This window comes from Cololabis saira, chromosome 23 (assembly GCF_033807715.1).
Source record: "Cololabis saira isolate AMF1-May2022 chromosome 23, fColSai1.1, whole genome shotgun sequence".
Taxonomy (NCBI): domain Eukaryota; kingdom Metazoa; phylum Chordata; class Actinopteri; order Beloniformes; family Belonidae; genus Cololabis; species Cololabis saira.
This window is the reverse complement of record NC_084609.1, coordinates 19,755,363-19,773,337: the sequence shown is the minus strand read 5'-3', so window position 1 is coordinate 19,773,337 and position 17,975 is coordinate 19,755,363.

The window sequence follows — 17,975 nt, the reverse complement described above, 5'->3', positions numbered from 1 at the left end:
TTGTGCCAAACCATTGGTATCCTAGCAGCTGCGGTCGGACTGCAACCTTGATTTTGGTCTTTATATACTGGGTAGTTTGGTTGTGGGTTACGCATGTAAACACTGCCATGTAAAAATGTGAAAATGCAGTAAAAAATGCAGTACTTCCAACATGTGGGACTTGTTGCTTGTGTGTTTTTGTATCTCAATAGTCGCTGCCATCTTAGGCAGTGTTAAGAGTGTGAATGGGTGTATGAGTATCAGTGTAGTTGGATATGAATGTCTATCTTCATACTTTACAACCCTAGAATTAACATTAAAATAATATTAGATTACTTGCATTACCTGCATTACTTTATTTGTATATACATTTTTAGGGCCCGAGCACTTACATTGCGAAGGCCCTATTGTATCTGTAGGAATTTTCCTTTTTTTTTTTTTTTATTTGGGTTTGTTTTTTTCATAAATTGCATATGATTAAGAAAACCAGATGAATATAAAGTGTAATTATGGAATATTGGAGAAGGGGGTAGGATTAAAGTTTTACTTTTTCCTACCCCTTTTCACACATGTTAAACAGGATTTATGCATTATTATATACATTATATATGTATTATATATACAGTATAGGCATGTATATATACAGTAGATAAGTGTGTGCACATTGGGTATAGATTTATTTGATATTTTGATATTTTGTGTATATTGATATAAACAGATTCATTTATTTATATAGATTTATTTACACGGTTGTGTGCGTGCGTGCGTGCGTGCATGCGTGTGTGTATGTATGTGTGTGTGGATAGATAGATAGATAGATAGATAGATAGATAGATAGATAGATAGATAGATAGATAGATAGATAGATTTGCACGAGTGTTAACATTAATTATGCTCTCTACAATGGTTTTGACATGTTTGGAATGAATCAGTAAATGAAATTAAGCAAATTAAGGTTCTTTCCACCAATTAGACTTTACAACTAGCCACACAGTCAGTACTTTTTTTCTTCCTGATGGAGAAATAGCACCAAGCCAATATCATAATGATGAATAATTACAGAATGGAAGTGCTGGGTGATCCTGTTATCATTAACAGCATGTCTGTCTTGTCAGATTATCCATAAAACCCACGCCTGAAATCCACTGTTTGTTTCCTCCCTTTTTCAAACAAACAGCTCATGTTTTGCATGCAGCTATGCATCATTTCTTACATGTGTTTTGCAGACAGAACATGGTTTTCGAGACCAGTTGGATGACTGAGTCACTTTAATATCAGGTTGTGTCATGCCCTTCATTGGCAATCAATCATGCAATGAGGACGGCTAAATTACTTCAAGACTCAGTTACTTAAAGATAAGTCTTGAAGCAAGTCATGTAATGTGAACAGCCTTGCAATCTGCCAAGTCTGAAAATCCCAGTTTACACTGAGCAACTGGCAATAAGCTGTAAAAAGTGTAAAAGGTCAGAGACGGGTCAAACTCGGATCTCTGGTTTGACAGCTATGTGCGTAAATCCATCACCACTAAATTACCACCAACATAAAGAATTTCCGGGGCTGGAAAAAATAAACAGTCCTTTTGTGACGGTTTCTGAAAATGCTGTGAGACTGTGAGATTAATTTCTACATATATGAATAAAAGACAGGTCTGTCCAAGATCACAAATCAATAAAATTCAAATGGATGGATCAATACATTTCACGAATAGCTGTGAGGTTGTTTTGGTATAAATTAAATAACTACGGTATGTCACTTGTGCTCCATGAAACATTCAATATTCACATTGTATAATAAGGTTACTCTTTATTTTGATGATGGACGTTGCTTCTGTTAACAGAAATGTCCTCAGTTCATATGACACAGGAGAGGCTTAATTAAATGATTAAATGATGACAGGAATCGGTGTAGAAAAGAATTTATGTGAACATCTACAGGACTGAGATGTAGCTTTAAGTATTTTTTTCATATTTAATTTTTTCCAGTTGTACTATAATTCAAAAAACTGAATTAATGAATGCTCAGAAATGTGAATAGAGCTAGTTGTTGTACCACTCAGAAATCATCAGGTCTGACAATATATTCAAAAGTAAAATCCAGCTTTTTCTGACCTTGTGGGCATTAGTCGAAGTCTGCAAACTTTTATTTTGTTCTGCATAAAATTGCTGTATTTATTTTTATTAGTGTGAAACCTTTGCGGCAACATGAAAGACCAATCGTTGGCCTGTACAGGAGTTTTGTAATGACCTGTTATATTTATCTCTTTTTCTATTGATTAGAGGGAATTTTTACTGGGATTTTATGAGATTTGTTGAAAATAACAGTTACTTAAAGAGTTTATTTGTGTAAACACATTAGCTGCATAAAATGTGAATATTTCATTTCTACACCAAATGCAAAAAGCTGAAATAAACAAACTTTCTTTGAATCCCTTGTACTGTTTTTCTCTACAAACATCTCTCTGAATGCCCATACAACATTTTACCTTCACTCCTACCTCTTCTTCTCAGATTTACAAATGTATTGTTCTCACACTTGAGGCTGTTCCCTCTCATCTGTCATTCCTCCACAAAACACCCCCTCTTTTTATTCTTCCCCATGTCACAATTTCACTCCTGGGTCATGGCTTATCTTCTGTCAAGGAATTGAGTAATTATACATGTGTGTGTCATTAAGTGCAACCCTGGATAGAAAACACCTGCTGTTCTTACACACGTCCATGACAGCGGGGTACACACACAAGGACCTTTTTTTTTTTCTTAACATCTGAAGAGATTTTTTTCTCTGTAGAGACCGCTCAAATGGATATCAAAAAAAATCAGGCATTAATTGCACTGTCTGTGGTTTGCACAGCACACCAAACAAAACGATTCTGTCCCGCAGCCAGACAAGAATCTCGTCCTCTGAAGAAACATAGCAACAGCCATAACAACAGACATGGAGGTTAAGTCACTTTCATCATGGAGACTGTAATTAGGTTTTTGTGGTTCCCAGTTGCCTCTGCCCTGACATCCACTGTAGCTCTATAAACTAGTTTAATCATTATTGATGTATGACATTGTACCATAATGCAATGAGCAGTTGGTGTAAGAGACAACCAGGACAGGACACCAACGTTACTTTGGCTCGATTTTACTAATAGCAGGGACGGGAGACCACAAGGCCGAGGTGGTTCTTTCAAAAACTTAAGCAAATATTCCCTCAATTAAAATTGAATCAGATATTTTACACGTAAACGTTAAGTCCTTTGGGCTGCTTTAACCTCCCACAAAGTCATTAAACCTTTTTCCAAGATATCATTAAAAATGCATCTTAATTTTCCTTTCAGAATTTACCTCTTGGCATCTCCAAATGTTTTGATTTGCATATGTTACTGTGGAAATACACATTTTTCTCTTTTGATGCCCTAATTTAAGAGTAAATAAACTACATTAAGACATTTTTGTCAAATTAAAGACACAATGGGGTTAAAGTCACATCAAGAAGGTCATAGATGTGATTGCATGTGTAGTTAGGGGCACAACAATTACATTTTCAGCACTGTGCCCGAGGAGCACAAGCTCTAGAATCAGCTGCACTGCTGTCCAGTTATGACAGCTGGTGCATGCTGGACAAGACAAATCACTTGCATCGCTTCAAGGAGGTGTGGTCCCTGCTTTTGCAAAGCCTCCCAGGAGGGCTGAAAATGTGCAGAATGTCAAAAAGTTGAGTTTGACCCAATGTAATATTAATGAACGTGACCAACGCTAGGGCATAATCCAGTTTAAATACGCATTGTTCATGGTCATTACACTGTAGGAAGGCTCTCCTTATGTCTGTTGTATTAGTGGTACTAAGGGAATGGGCCGTGCAAGAACTTTCTTCAACATTAGGGACCAATTTCAACATGGCATATCAAGCTGGCAGGAACAGACATAGGAATGGTGAAGAGAATCTGGTCAACTTTGAAAATAAAATAAAGCATAATGAGCAAATTCTGACTTGTATAATGACTTTCTGTTATAACCAGTGGAGGAAGGCCATAGGTAAACGAGTCAGAGGGTCAAAAAACACCCACATAGCTTCCTTTAAGGTTATTCTTTCTCGACAGACAAACTCTTTCCATGTTATCTTGTGATTTCAATTATCTCAAAACCTTTGGGTAAACTTATAATCTTCTGAATCTAGCCAACTCTACAGCACTGGAAAGTTTTCCTCTTCTGAAACATTCCCAGGGACGTGAGGACCGTAAGGAATTGCAGTTGATATACTTTAAATCATTATAGTTCATATGTAAGCATAGTATAGCATTGTTTATGCAGTTGTAGGGAGGGGTTGTAAATTCCTTTCCTGTTGTTAATGTAACACGAGCCAATACATGTGAGGGGATGCTGAAGATCCATGCCTTTCCTGGAGGACTTTGCTATCTAGCCAATGGCGGTGAAGCACAGAAGTACATCTGCTGATGAAGACGACCAATCTAGAGAGCAACAATTCCCAGGTGAAAGCAATAAAGTGTAAAGATCTTTGTGTTTCTGGGCTCTTGGGGGGTTGATCCTCCCATAGACCACTTCCGTGTAACTTTGCTTGTGATCCTGAAGTAAAGATGATTGAGTTGCAGCAGCTGCATCCTGGTCATCATTTTGACTCCATTCAGAAGAGGACCCTGCGCATGAAGTATAACCGCAGGCAGCGCAGCTGGGCCACGGTGTTTCCGCTCTCAGGGTGCTTCAGGGGCCAGACCCTTCCCCCCTCGCTTTATCAGTGTTTAAGAACTAGACCACAGTTTTTGGCTCTAGACTGTCATGTTCCACTGAAACAGGAGGCAGAAGGAACGGAGCCCTTTCCTCAGCTGAGGAAAAAAGGTGTGGAAATCTGTTTGTTCATTTTATAAACCATGCAAACAGTTTGACAATCCACACCCTTGAATTCAGATTGGGGAGCATAAGAAAAAGGATGAGTCCTGACTTGTTTTCCCTCAAATAGCCTCTGGGCAAATATGTACAGTATAGACAGCTTTAATTTCCTGTTTTTCCCCATTGTTCTGTTATTGTTTTCTCTTGGTTTACAGAGACTTTTTCCAGAAAGATGACTGTTTAATGAGTTATTGTCCTTTTAAAGATCAAATGTTTATACGAAGCTCCATACTGCTCCTCTCTCTTAGTCTGAAATCTGTTCTCTATAATTTTGGTTTTTCGGCGAGGGCTACTTTTTGAGGACTAAATAGAAAACCCTCTTTTTCCACAGACAATAAAGCAAACAGGCATACAAAAAGTTGTGGATGCAGCATATTATCCAATAAAATGTAATTGTGCCTCCTTGAAGATGGAACCACCAACCATAGAAAATTACAGACTCTTTGTGGTTTTTACATTTTGTGAAACAAATGAAAATAGTAGTTGGAGAAAAGTTTAAGTTGCATGAGTTTGAGGGGGAAATGGTTTGTTTACTGCATATTGTTATCCTTTCCAATTGCTTGTTGCTTAAAAATGCATAAATTTAAAAGTCATATTGAAACAAAATTCTCTTTGTTGTAAAGCTGCTGTATATTAACTTTTTTCTGTTGAAGCTTGGGAACTACGAGTGTGAGAAAATGATAAACCCACAGGCATTTATCTACAATGCATCTACAATTTCATGTTTAAGAATCCATAATTTCACATGGAAAATATGAAAATCTCTGCTTCAACAAGGAAATTTGAGGCATCAGACAAAAAACAAAAAAAGGCCACTTAGTGTTGTCAAATAGCGGTGCATAGACAATTTTACACATGGTTTTGAGAAACATAGTACAAAGCGTCAAAAGTTGCTAACTAATAGCATGACCTAAAGGATAACTCAGATGCCTCATAAAAAAATACTCAATACAATGAGCATGCAATATTAGTTAGGGATGTCAAATTAGAGGGTTAATTTTGATTAATTAATTACAGGCATATTTAGCCTTTTATGTTCTTTAATTATTATTTAATTAATCTTTAATTAATAGTGCAGCACGGTGGCTTAGTGGTTAGCACTGTTGCCTCACAGCAAGAAGGTTCGACTCCCAGGCCCGGCAGGGGCCTTTCTGTGTGGAGTTTGCATGTTCTCCCCGTGCTTGCGTGGGTTTTCTCCGGGTACTCCGGCTTCCTCCCACAGTCCAAAAACATGCATATTAGGTTAATTGGTGATTATAAATTGTCCGTAGGTGTGAGTGTGAGTGTGATTGTGAGCATGGTTTGTGTGTCTATATGTGGCCCTGTGATGGACTGGTGACCTGTCCAGGGTGTAACCCCTGCCTCTCACCTAAAATAAGCTGGGATAGGCTCCAGCAGACCCCCGTGACCCCGCAAGGGATAAAGCGGGTAAGATAATGAAAAAAAAAATGAATGAATGTTCTTTAATTGCTCAATCTATTTTTTAATCTCTAACTTTATTTTTTCTGTTTGCGAGTTACCTTTATTATGAAATCTGTGTCTGTGCGGTGGGCTTCTTGTGCTTGACTTGTGGGTGGAAAACAACGGTCAGTCCCACCTTGAAGTGGACATTGATTGGCTGTCCCAGCGTTTGGGCTTGTTTAGCATACGCTGGTAGACTCCCATTGTAGCTGGACAGACATGGGGAGGAACGGCGAGTAGCAGAGAAGTGAAAATGGAGGAGCATGTGAAAGTTGTCGGTCCAGTGAATGGAGAATTTATATTTCTAAAATTCCCCCTACGGCACCATTGATAAAGGTATAGAGATATGTGTTCTTTGTGGAAAGGACTTTGTTTACCACCGAAGCAGCTCAAGTTTAGCCACATAAACGCAAAGCACCCATAACGTTAGCGCAGCTAACGTTAGCAGCAACGATGTTACCACAATAACGCTCTTCCCCAAACTAAACTCCGCACATGCACACGTCTGTGACCGAGAGGCTGGCGAATGTTCTTGCCAAGTGAATGGCTAAAGGCTGGATTATGATTCTGCAACAAATCGACGCCGAGCGTGCGGCGCAGGTTGCGCAGAGCGTGCGCCGCAGGTTGCGCCGCGTAGCGCACCACACGCCACAACGTGCCTGATGCGCACCTCCCAAAAATTGTAACTACACGTCAAGAGGTCGCAGACCAACGCAGACCGAGAAGGCTGTGTTTGGTTCGCTTGGTAGCAACGCATTTCCGGTTCCGGTTCGTCAAGCAGTCGTGAACCTTCAGCGCTTTTTTCTCCGTGTGTGTGTGATTTTTTTTTGTTTTGGTTTTTTGCACAATAGTTGTCCTTTTGTCTTTGATTCACTGTGACCGGAACAGTCGGATAAACCATTCAGGAAAAGATTGCACCCCCTAGCGCTCGTGGGGGGTATTGCACCGCGGCGAAATGGAGTGACAGAGAAGTCTGAAGGGTTCACGACGGCGTCACGGCAGTGGCGTGTGCTCTGCGTTAGTGTAGCGCAGAACCATAATCCAGCCTTTACACTTCATCTGTTCAAGTCTGTTAAGAAGATCAATAAATTACTTTATAACGCCACTTTTTTTTTTTTTAACACCTCAAGTTGAGGTTTTTTCTCAGCAATTTTTAGGTGAGATTAAAAAAGAGATTAATCAGATTAATTACAGATCATATTCAATTAATCCCTCAATGTTGCTTGACAGCACTAATATTAGTATCATGTTGTTATATACAGATTAGCACAACTGTATGAAACTAACAGGGCTAGCAAGTCTCATGCAATGAACATGAGACACGCATTATACTGTCTTCACACACTCTCACACCATACCTCCAATTTCTTATGGTGAAAAAAATCTACAGTTAATATATCTGAGCTATATTGCTTCACGCCAAACACCACTTGCGATCCGTCAGTTAGGCCTGTTACACAAGGCTTTTTTTAAAACTGTTTTAACAAGTTTGTCTTGAGGATGCCCGCTGCATTAACCACATAAACTATTAAGGGCAGCATTTACAAGAATTTGACTGCCTGCTGAAGACCATGGCTGGGTTGAAAGGGAAGGAAACCAGACGGCCCCGGAGGATTCCTCCCCGATTCTGTGGGAGCGCATACACAGTTTGACAGACTGAACATCTATGTAAATGAGAGGCTATCCTCGAGATCTGGAGAACAGATGACACTAATTGTTTCCATCCCTTTCAGCAGGAGAACTCTCAACTATCAGGGAAACTAATTTACATTACACACAGAGACACATCACAGGGCCTTTCTTTCCTTCTTTCTTTCTCTCCCTCTTTCTATGTTCCTTGCCAAATGATTTTCCAGATGTTTGTGGGTGATTAAATCTTCTTTTGACATGAAAAGCATGGATGCACATTTGTTTCCAGAAGACTCTCATTGTTGTGTTGTCTTGTCTTTCCTCTATATTGTTCTCAAGCCTTCAAAGCTGATTTGGAAACATAGTTCCTCGAATGACCACTAGATGCTGGCGCCAAAAATGACTCCATCCCTGCATCGGTTACATTTATATAAGGCCTCAAATGTATGCATATTAAGGGGTGTGGCTGTTTGAGTGATAGCTAAAGACCCTAAATTGCATTCCAGTCTATGGTGGCAACAGCTAGCTGGCATCAATTTAGCTACTAAGTACTTATCATCTTTTGTGAATTTGTGTACATCTGAGCTGTGAATCAAAAGCTAAGAAAGCAGCTTTTCTCTTATGTTAAACATGTGTTGTTGATTGTACGAACCACCTGCCCAACCAGCTGTCAGTTGGCCTTGAAATGTCCCGAGGCAAAGGCTGCCAAATGGCTTGTGGCTCATTGCCTTTGGCTGGTGGCATAGCTTACCTAAGCAGCCACGAACAGCTGCCTTCACTCCCAGTAGAAGGCTGCGAGCAAAGGCAAACTGAGGAACATCTGGCCCAACAACTTCTAACTGCTTTCTCCTACAGATTTTGGAGCAGGGTCCATTTGAGCGACCTTCCAGTCGACTTACTGGAGCACCAGCTGCATTCACCCATTCGGCAATGAAGTGGTTGCTTCATTGACTCTTCGAGTTTTTGGAGGAGTTCTTACAGTCCTCATTTCAGCTCTGGCAGTAGAAATTTGATCAGAATAGATGTAAGGTAATGTCTGTTAATTTCATAGGTCAGCATGAGCCCAGCCAAGCTAAAATAAGCTAACTTGTGGTATCTGAGGTAAGGTGGGTGTGTTCCAACCAGGCTTGCTTGCTCTTCCAATTTGCCCATATTTAGATTACTCAGGGTTGAGCGAAGTCAGGCGGTGTCATCCAGAGCACCAACATGTTGACTTCAGCCTGAATCTTCCGAAAACCTTTGGATATTGTCTCATTGTACAGTCTATGACTGTACTGTGTGCAAAGATTACACTTGACTCCTTTTCTGGAATATTTTAATTTTAATTTAAGACAAACATGACAATTAATAAATGTAGTTAAAAAAGAATTACCTCAAACAGACAATTTAATCTTCTTAAATTACATTCTGTCTTTGAAACCTGCTTGGATACTGTCATTCATGTGCAGATGGTAAAAGTAACCTTTCTTCTTGGACTACTTTAAAGCCTTTTTATTCTTTTATGAGTATGTGTCCAGCAGAGAGAGGCATGTTAGTTGAGAGGAAGACCATAAAAGCTTGCATGTAATAAAGGTGTCATATGTGCTTAGACCTTGTAAGTGTGAGGCAAGGGGCACTTAGACATTGCACATCAAACAAGTGAATCTCACAGTGGTCTTCAAGGCAAATCTTCCCATAATAAAAAGAAAAAACAAAACAAACACTTTACTCTGATACCAAAGAATCTTTGGCCAAAACATGAACATCTGCAGTTTTCTTGGGCCAGTTGGCACGTAAACCCAATAAGTTCCAAATTCTTCACACCCAACCCTCAAAACTGTCCCTATAACCAGTCTTAAAGCAAATCAAGTATCTGGCCCATACAACACAAGCCATGACCAAAGTTAGATCGTGAACCATGAGAAACATCTGGTCCGATTACAACTCGCCAGGGCCATAAGAGACTCAAAGGTAGCAAAAGTAGCCCTGATTCAGCCCAAATCTATCAATTTAAGTGGCTTTATAGCGACATATAGATTAACTTTAGTGTAAATCAAAATGAAAGATGTTCATCCAAGTTTAGTGCATTTCTGAAAAAATGTAGTCAAACAGCCTCATCACTTACAACACATTGATTGTGCTTCTGCTGCATGAAGTAACACACCCAACCTAGTGTAGTTATTTGGATTCTTTGCAATAAGTTAATGTGACCTGTGTGAACTCTTTGTTATTCTAATGTTACTCCCAAATCCTTGACCATGAAATCAATGCAGACTCATGGAAAGTAGTACAATGGATACATGACTCTCTAACCTTTCCTTGGTGGAAATAGAAAAGGTGGTTGTAATTTTATTCTAATCCCCATGGACCTTTTGTAAACTATCCTGGGATAAATTCCTCCTCCAAGTCATGGAAGGTCGCATTTCTGGAATTAATTAAGTAACTGCTTTGCTCATAAGTTTTCAGACTGATAATATAAGCATTTAATAGGTTATGCATTTATATGAAAACCTCTGGTTTTCATATAAAATTACTGTATTGCATTTTTGACACTCTAATCTCCCTTAGAAAGAATTGCAATTATTATCATTATTTTATTTTCATTACTTACAGATCTGTTTTGTTTGACAGGTATCTTTTCAAACCAAAGCTCCAGTAAACTGTAATTTAACGGGGCATTTCAGGTGAACACACACACACACACACACACACACACACACACACACACACACACACACACACACACACACACACACACACACACACACACACACCTTACTTAGATTAGGCTGAGGCTGGCATTCTGATTCCTCCAAACAATGTGTAATTATCTTTTTAAAGAATCTGCTTGGTTTTATTTTCTCCAGGAACTGGCATTTATGTGACTTGAGTATGAATGCAGGCATTGTTTCATGAGCAGAATGTCAGCAGAAATGTAATTATCTCACTCAGGAATTTTCTTTGGCAGCAGATGCATCTATTTTGTGGACAAAATAGATATCCAAAGTACAAAATTACCTGCAAATATAAAAAGGATAATCTGGAACTTTAATGTGTGTTATAAAAGTGTCCCATGGAGTTTAAAGCACATAATAAATAGTAACTAAAAGCTCATGTCCATGCTCTTGTCCACAAATGTGAAAGGTTAATAGGGCAAGTATGCATGCAGCTGGCAATTTGTTTAAATTTATAACACATGGACCTGTTGCTGTGGCTACACAGTTGCAGAGGGAGCACATAGTACATTTGAAATAATCAATGGGCTATAAACTAGTAGGTTAAAACAATTGCAGTTTCTTGACTGATCACTTGAGACTCTAAAAGAGAATCAGTCTCCATTGACCCCATATTATATTGTCTAACTTTGTAGCAGAAATAACACAAATTTACAGACTGATGTGTCTCTGTGTTGGTCTGCGCTACACTTCGCATGACAATTGGACAGGGAGATTAGTTTTTATCCATCTCATCATTTAAAATGATTTAGAGCCACAAATGTACGTATATTTAGGTTTATGGTTGTTTGAGGGACGTTTCACTATGGTTAATAACTCGCTGGTATCACTTTAGCTTCTTAGCACATAGCACCGTGTTGACTTTTGAGCTGTAAATAAGGAAGTAACAGCACATAGTCATTCTTAATTTATAAACAATATGTATGGTTGTGTACAATGAGCTTTAGATAATTCAAAATTGTGCAAGTGGTGTCCAAATTTTCCAAATAGCAATTAAGGATCGGGATATGCCTTTTAAAGACTCCCACCTTTCTGTCTTTCTGGAGAAGACCCAGGATACTGGAAGGAATATGTCTCTCAGCTGGATGGGGACGCCTTATGAATCCCCAAGATAGGTGCAAAAAGTGGTTGGGGAGACGGAAGTGTGGGCTTCCCTGCTTAGGCTACTGTCACGCAACACAACCCTGGATAAGCGATAGAAGATGGATGGATGTTTTGTTGTGCTGTAAACTGTGCTAACAGACTGCAGTGACCTGCTGTGGGTTGGCATGGAAGGATTTAAGAACAAAGCTTGGCTAAGCAGCAGGCAGGCCGGAATAATTTAGTGTCAAGTAAATGACCACAGCCTTGCAGCCCTGGGTCTTTGTCACATCCGACACCGTTCCAACCGAGCCACTCTCCACTTTGGCTTACACGTTCTTAGACTGACTGACTTTGCCCAGATCTCTGCCGGGACCCAGCTGTGACAAAGCCTAGGGGACTAAAAGGCCCAGTGTTGGCTTGTCGACAGTCCCACTGGTGGTTGATGGGAACTCAGACAGCTCTGTGCTGAGAAGAAAAAGATGATTTCACAGCCATGACAACTCTGAGGTGGTGAATATTTTTGTTTCACGCCAGGAGCGTTATATCAAAAAAATACATTTGTTTCTGATATGATTGATTGGCAGTCAGCTCATCAGATCAGTAGCCGCTATTATTTCCTTATTTGGAATCATCATGTTAGCAACCTTCACGAAGCAGACACCTGTTTGTATTAACCCAGCTTCAGCCAAATGTGACGGTCAGTTTAGATATTGCCATCGAGATGATATGTAAAACGGTATATCCCATTGGAAACCTCTCACAGCACCTCTGCACCTCTTTTGTCGGGGTTCAGCTGAAGTAGATGGGAGCAAAGCTAACTTTGACTGACATGTGGTGAGTGTGTTCCCTTCAGCTTGCTGACCAACATGGCTGCGCCATGGCTTCAAAACCGGTCTTCAGAAATCATTGGGTCATGTGACCAAATGCTTCGTCAGGAACTATACAGGCTATGGTCATTACGTGTGTTTTACCACAGAGAGAGACATCTCCCTCCCTTTTTATGTCTGCTGAGAATTGCACATGCGCAAAAGAGTACAGTATCAATGCAACACCACGGTACCTGGCAGTAAAGTTCATTAAAGGGGACTTATTATGAAAAACACGTTTTTTCTTGCTTTAACATATATAAAGTGGTCTCTCCTCACCCTGCCAACTCAGAGAAGGAAGAAAGCAGCCAAATTCTGCAGGGTCTGTTCACCCCGCCGGGAGGATCCTTCCAGCGTCATGTGACTTCTACGAGCCGTTCAGAATATGCTCCCGTCGTGACGTCATGATGGGAGCAGATTTCCATAGGTCGACCTCCGCTGCATGAAACCACGCCCACAACTAACTCCGCCGGCCGGAGCTTCCGCCATTGTTTGGAAGCGGGGAATCGTGTGGCTGTTTCAACGAGGGACAGTAAAAATTAGGTTTTGCATCAACACTTACCCTCATAAAAGGATCAGTACCAACAGTACGGACCCGACAACTGCACACAACTTATGTTATTTTATTTTTTTTAACAATAAAGTTGCCATTTATGAACATTCAGTGTTGTTATTTCTTTACAGTTAACATGATTCATTTGTCTTGTAACATAAGAAATCTCCCTGTATGAATTAGTGTGAAGACGAGGTGACCCAGTCAGGTAACTAAGGGCTGATTTATGGTTCCGCGTCACACCAACGCAGAGCCTACTGCGTAGGGTACGAATCGATTTAACGCAGAACCGTAATTCAGGCTTAAGATCCCAGGGAGTCGTTTACACCGTGTCATAAATGCATGCGAGCGTCCGACTATTGCGTCGAGCTGCGTGACATCGGACGCTCTCTGTCCGCACTGAAACCGCTAAACTCCCGGCCAGTTAGGACAGTCCAATACAAAAAAAATAAAGCAAATGGAATTGATTTTGTCACTGAAGTTCGGTCGCATCGCATGGGACCTGCTTTAATAGTGTACGGAGCCGCAGCTCTTCAGCCCAGAGGCTTTGTTCCCTCCCCTGCTACACGTCATTCAGGCAGCCAATCAGCACAGAGCCTCATTATCATAGCCTCCCCTCCCCTCAGAATCCCTCATATGCCCCTTTTGCACTAGTCCTTACTCGGCCCGACTCGGCTCGTCACGCCGCTACCCGTTTTGTCCCCGTTTGTTTTTCCACAGCCAGGGGAGAAGTGGGCAGGTTGGGGTGAAGCTGCTGTGACGTACTCGATTGCGCAACCGCTTTGTTCATGTCGGCGCTGATCAGAAATCAGCTGGAGCCGCGAGCGGCTGAGAATAAAACAGCCCGTCGACATCCCTTTTTTAATTCTCTCCTCAGCCACCAGGTTTATGAACATCTGCACCTCAGAGTTGGATCACCAAACAGACGTTTTGCGCTTTATAATAAAATCGCAGCGAGTCGCGCTCGCGCTGACTCCCGCTTCCTGATTCAAACATCTGACGGCCCCGCCCCCGACCAATCAGTGGCACGGAGGGTGATGACAGCCCCGCCCCCCGACCAATCAGTGGCACGGAGGGTGATGACGGCCCCGCCCCCCGACCAATCAGTGGCGCGGAGGGTGGTGACGTCAGAAATAGTCCCGGCTCAGCCCGGATAGAACCTCGCCAGAATGGTTACAGAAATAGTATCGGCTTGGAGCGGCTCTACCCGTCTCAGCCCTAGTGCAAAAGCGCAAAACGGGGCCGTGGCGGGTAGAACCGAGGTGAAGCGGGACTAGTGCAAAAGGGCCAATAGAGAAGGAGGTTAGAAGCGGTAAAACTAGAGACATGGCCCACAGGCTGAATTTCTGATTTATGTAGAAAAAACAAGCTTTAGATTGTTTTTAAGACATTCAAGGCCTGTTTAAAATATACATTAAATGCCATAATAGGTCTCCTTTAAAAGATCTATTTTTGAATGAACTGTCCATCTTTCATGTATTTTATTTATAATTAGCAAATAATTTAAACAACCTTGTGCAAAATTTAAAAGCTGAGAGCTAATTAAGAGCCATTCAAAAATTCTTATGAGATTCATAATCCGATTAGTCGATTAATTGTTTCAATAGTCAATGACTAATCTACTATCAGAATAGTCATTAGTTCCAGCCCCAGTCCAAATGCAGGAAGAAAATGGGAATCAAAAACACCAGTGGGGATACAACAAATCGCATATTCTGGCTGAGTAAACAGAAAGAGCCACCGACATGAAAACAGGTGTACTGGAGGTGCAGTAAATCCTGGAAAAAGAGAGGCAGAAGTGGCTTGGACAATTCTTGCCTTCTGGAAAAAATATTCACCATGAAAAGAGCCATTTGAGGAGAAAGAAGGAGAGACAGAAACATTTATCTTGCATCTTGATGGATGGAATATAGAAAAAAGGAAGAGCATCTGGAGAACATGGGGAAGAAAAGTTAAACTGAAAAAAGAAAAATACCATTCCTCTGGATCTTTTTAAATAACTTCCAAGGTCTAACCCCCTTTTCTCCCACACACCTTTAAACAGGCTACCTTTTCTGTCTTTCACCAAACTCAAACCACCAAATCACCTCAGCAAAACCTGTTCTCGTACTCCTGTTCTGGTACTCGTACTCCTCTTGTTCATAGGCACCATTCAGGTAAGGGTTGGGGCAGGCTTTATGTGGTGACTCATATATGAGCATCCAAGAACCAGCATTCAAAAAAACACAGATGGCTGCAGACTTGCTTTTAAAACCTTGCGTCTGCAGGGTTGTACCTCAGAACCAACATCAGTCATTCACTAGCGTGTCTACTCCACTGCACACCATTTAGCATGTCTGTGGATTCAACTCTAATTGTCACTCACAGCACATGTTTCATTGCTCTGATCGGTTATATGCCCGTCCAATGGCATCCAGAAGCAGTTTCTTCCGCCTCCTTTGGTACTGCCCCCCCTGGAGTTACCAGACTGATCATTTCTATGGAAGAGGAAAGAACTCGACTGGTTGACCAAGCTACATTTAAACTGGTCTAGAAAACAGCTTACATTTGTTACAAGTCAACATATGCACAAACATGCACAATTGTTATTGACTCTTTACTTGGACACCTATGCCTACATGAGAATACAGAAACAGCTATACAGTATACATGATTTTTTTTTTTCCATTCTCTGCAAGAAGCATGTGTGAGGAGCTCAGTCTAGAAGGGGTCCTTCATCTGCACCACTGACACACTGTTGAACAATGCTCTGGAGTCTCCGCAGGGATCCTGCAGACTGAAGAATGACATCAGACTCATAGTTTGCCAAGAGCTGTTCTCAGTTTCTGAGTGATTTATGTTTTCGATAGTACAAGAAACTAAGGTTCAATCGTGTCAAATATTTTAAGCACACATATCTCAGCTCAATAGTATGAAACTTTACCTTGCAATGAGGACAAAAGGAAGTCGGAGTAACTTTCACAATTTCATAATTTTTTTTTTTCAAGCTGCTGTAATAGCTCCTTCTAATCTATTATTGGGTTTATTGTCGGAATCCCTCAAGGGCAAAAACTACTTATTAAAAATGCACAAATGTTTGTGTCTAAAAGATGCTTGCAAGATTTTAGGACTCCTTGAACATCTGGTCATAAACTGCCTCCAGGCACTTCATCTGAAGGACAAAGCCTATGATGAAAGCGAGCATGATAGCAGATTACGTGTGTGGAAAAATTACACTGCACATTGTATGAGTATGTGTTTATTCGAACAGTTAAAGTAGTCTAACATCCATCCACCAAAAGAAAAAAAAAGGGGGGGACTGCATTTGTTGTGACTACAATACAGCAGTAAAACACAGATATAGACTGTGCACTCTGGTAATTCAATTACTTTTTCTTGGTTTGGTTTGAACGTAGAGGTTATGATACAGACATGGGAGGTGCATGGAGCGAAAATGACGTTCTGTGGTTATTCACCTGTCTTTAAAGAGTTGAATAAAGGGTGAAAATAACCTTTTTATAATTAGTACAGTATGGGAGCAGCACTGTTCCACTCCGCTAACTGCCCCTGTAGCCTGACACAACATGCATCATAAACATCTGGTACGGATTGTTAAACTTTTGCCCCAGTTACTCTGAACTGCCGCAAAAGTCTCATGAATCACAAGCCAACAATTATGGGCTGGTTGACGGGAAGACAGGATGGAAAGACAGTTACCGCATATTTTGTCAGCAGATTTTGACACTCAAGGGGTGAAAAGTCTGCAAAATATAAACAATGACTATAGGAAGGCTTGTATTAATTAAAATACAAAGGATTACTTACTTGTAAATCAAAAACCCAAAAATCCCCATTTTATTCTGAACATTTCAGTATGCATCATTCCCATTGTTGTCCTGACTTATTCACTCCAAAATAGGTTAACTCTGGGTTGGGATTTATGTGTCCAAAAATGGTAGTACTTGGGGTTCATGGAAGGATGTATTTTCTTCCCTACCCTATTGGATACTTTTCAAGGTTAAACTGGTAACCATGGCTTCCGCCAAAAGCATTCACTCCCGAGCACTGAGTGATTTATTCTGACTCGGGCTGGTAAAAATAGCACTGCATAAATACCCCCTGTTTTTCATTTGCAATGGGTGAGGCAGTGTCTGTAAGCTGCTCCTGTACCCCATGTGTCAGTAGCTCCTGAACCTTTATCAGAACCCAAATTGTGGATAATGTGTCACTGTAAACCGCAATCACGAGGGAGATTTGTCATTTCAGCTGTTGACTTTGTGTATAGAATTCTAACATTAAATTACTTTGGAGAGTTCAGTCAGTTGGTCAGACATAACTCTGGAGCTGAGTAATGGGTAAGGCCATTAGTGTAATGATGCCACGTAAAAGTATGTCTAGTTGTGTGACTTTGTTCCTGAGATCCATCTTTAAGGCTACTTGTGCAATAGCCACTTTTAAAAGCTTTTTGGTGGCACCCGGAACTTTTAGAGTTAGTAATCTCTGTCTCTTTCAATGACTGTATGTAAATTCACTCTCTGCTAAGCCTATAAATATCTATTGATGCTGATATGAAACTGCCCCTGCAGCTGTTGCAGTGAATGACTGATGGCCCATGCTCCAGCGGTGCAGTGTGGGAAAGAGCCTAACGTGAGAACAGCAGCATTGGATCATCACCGTTATTTTTACCTTGGGTTCAGGTCAGCTGAAATCCACTTTCAATTGATGCCTCTGAGTGCTTTGACATTCGCAGTGGTCATCCAGCTGGTCTTTGATCCTGTGTCCAATGATGACAATGAATGACACATGTTGCTCATGAGCC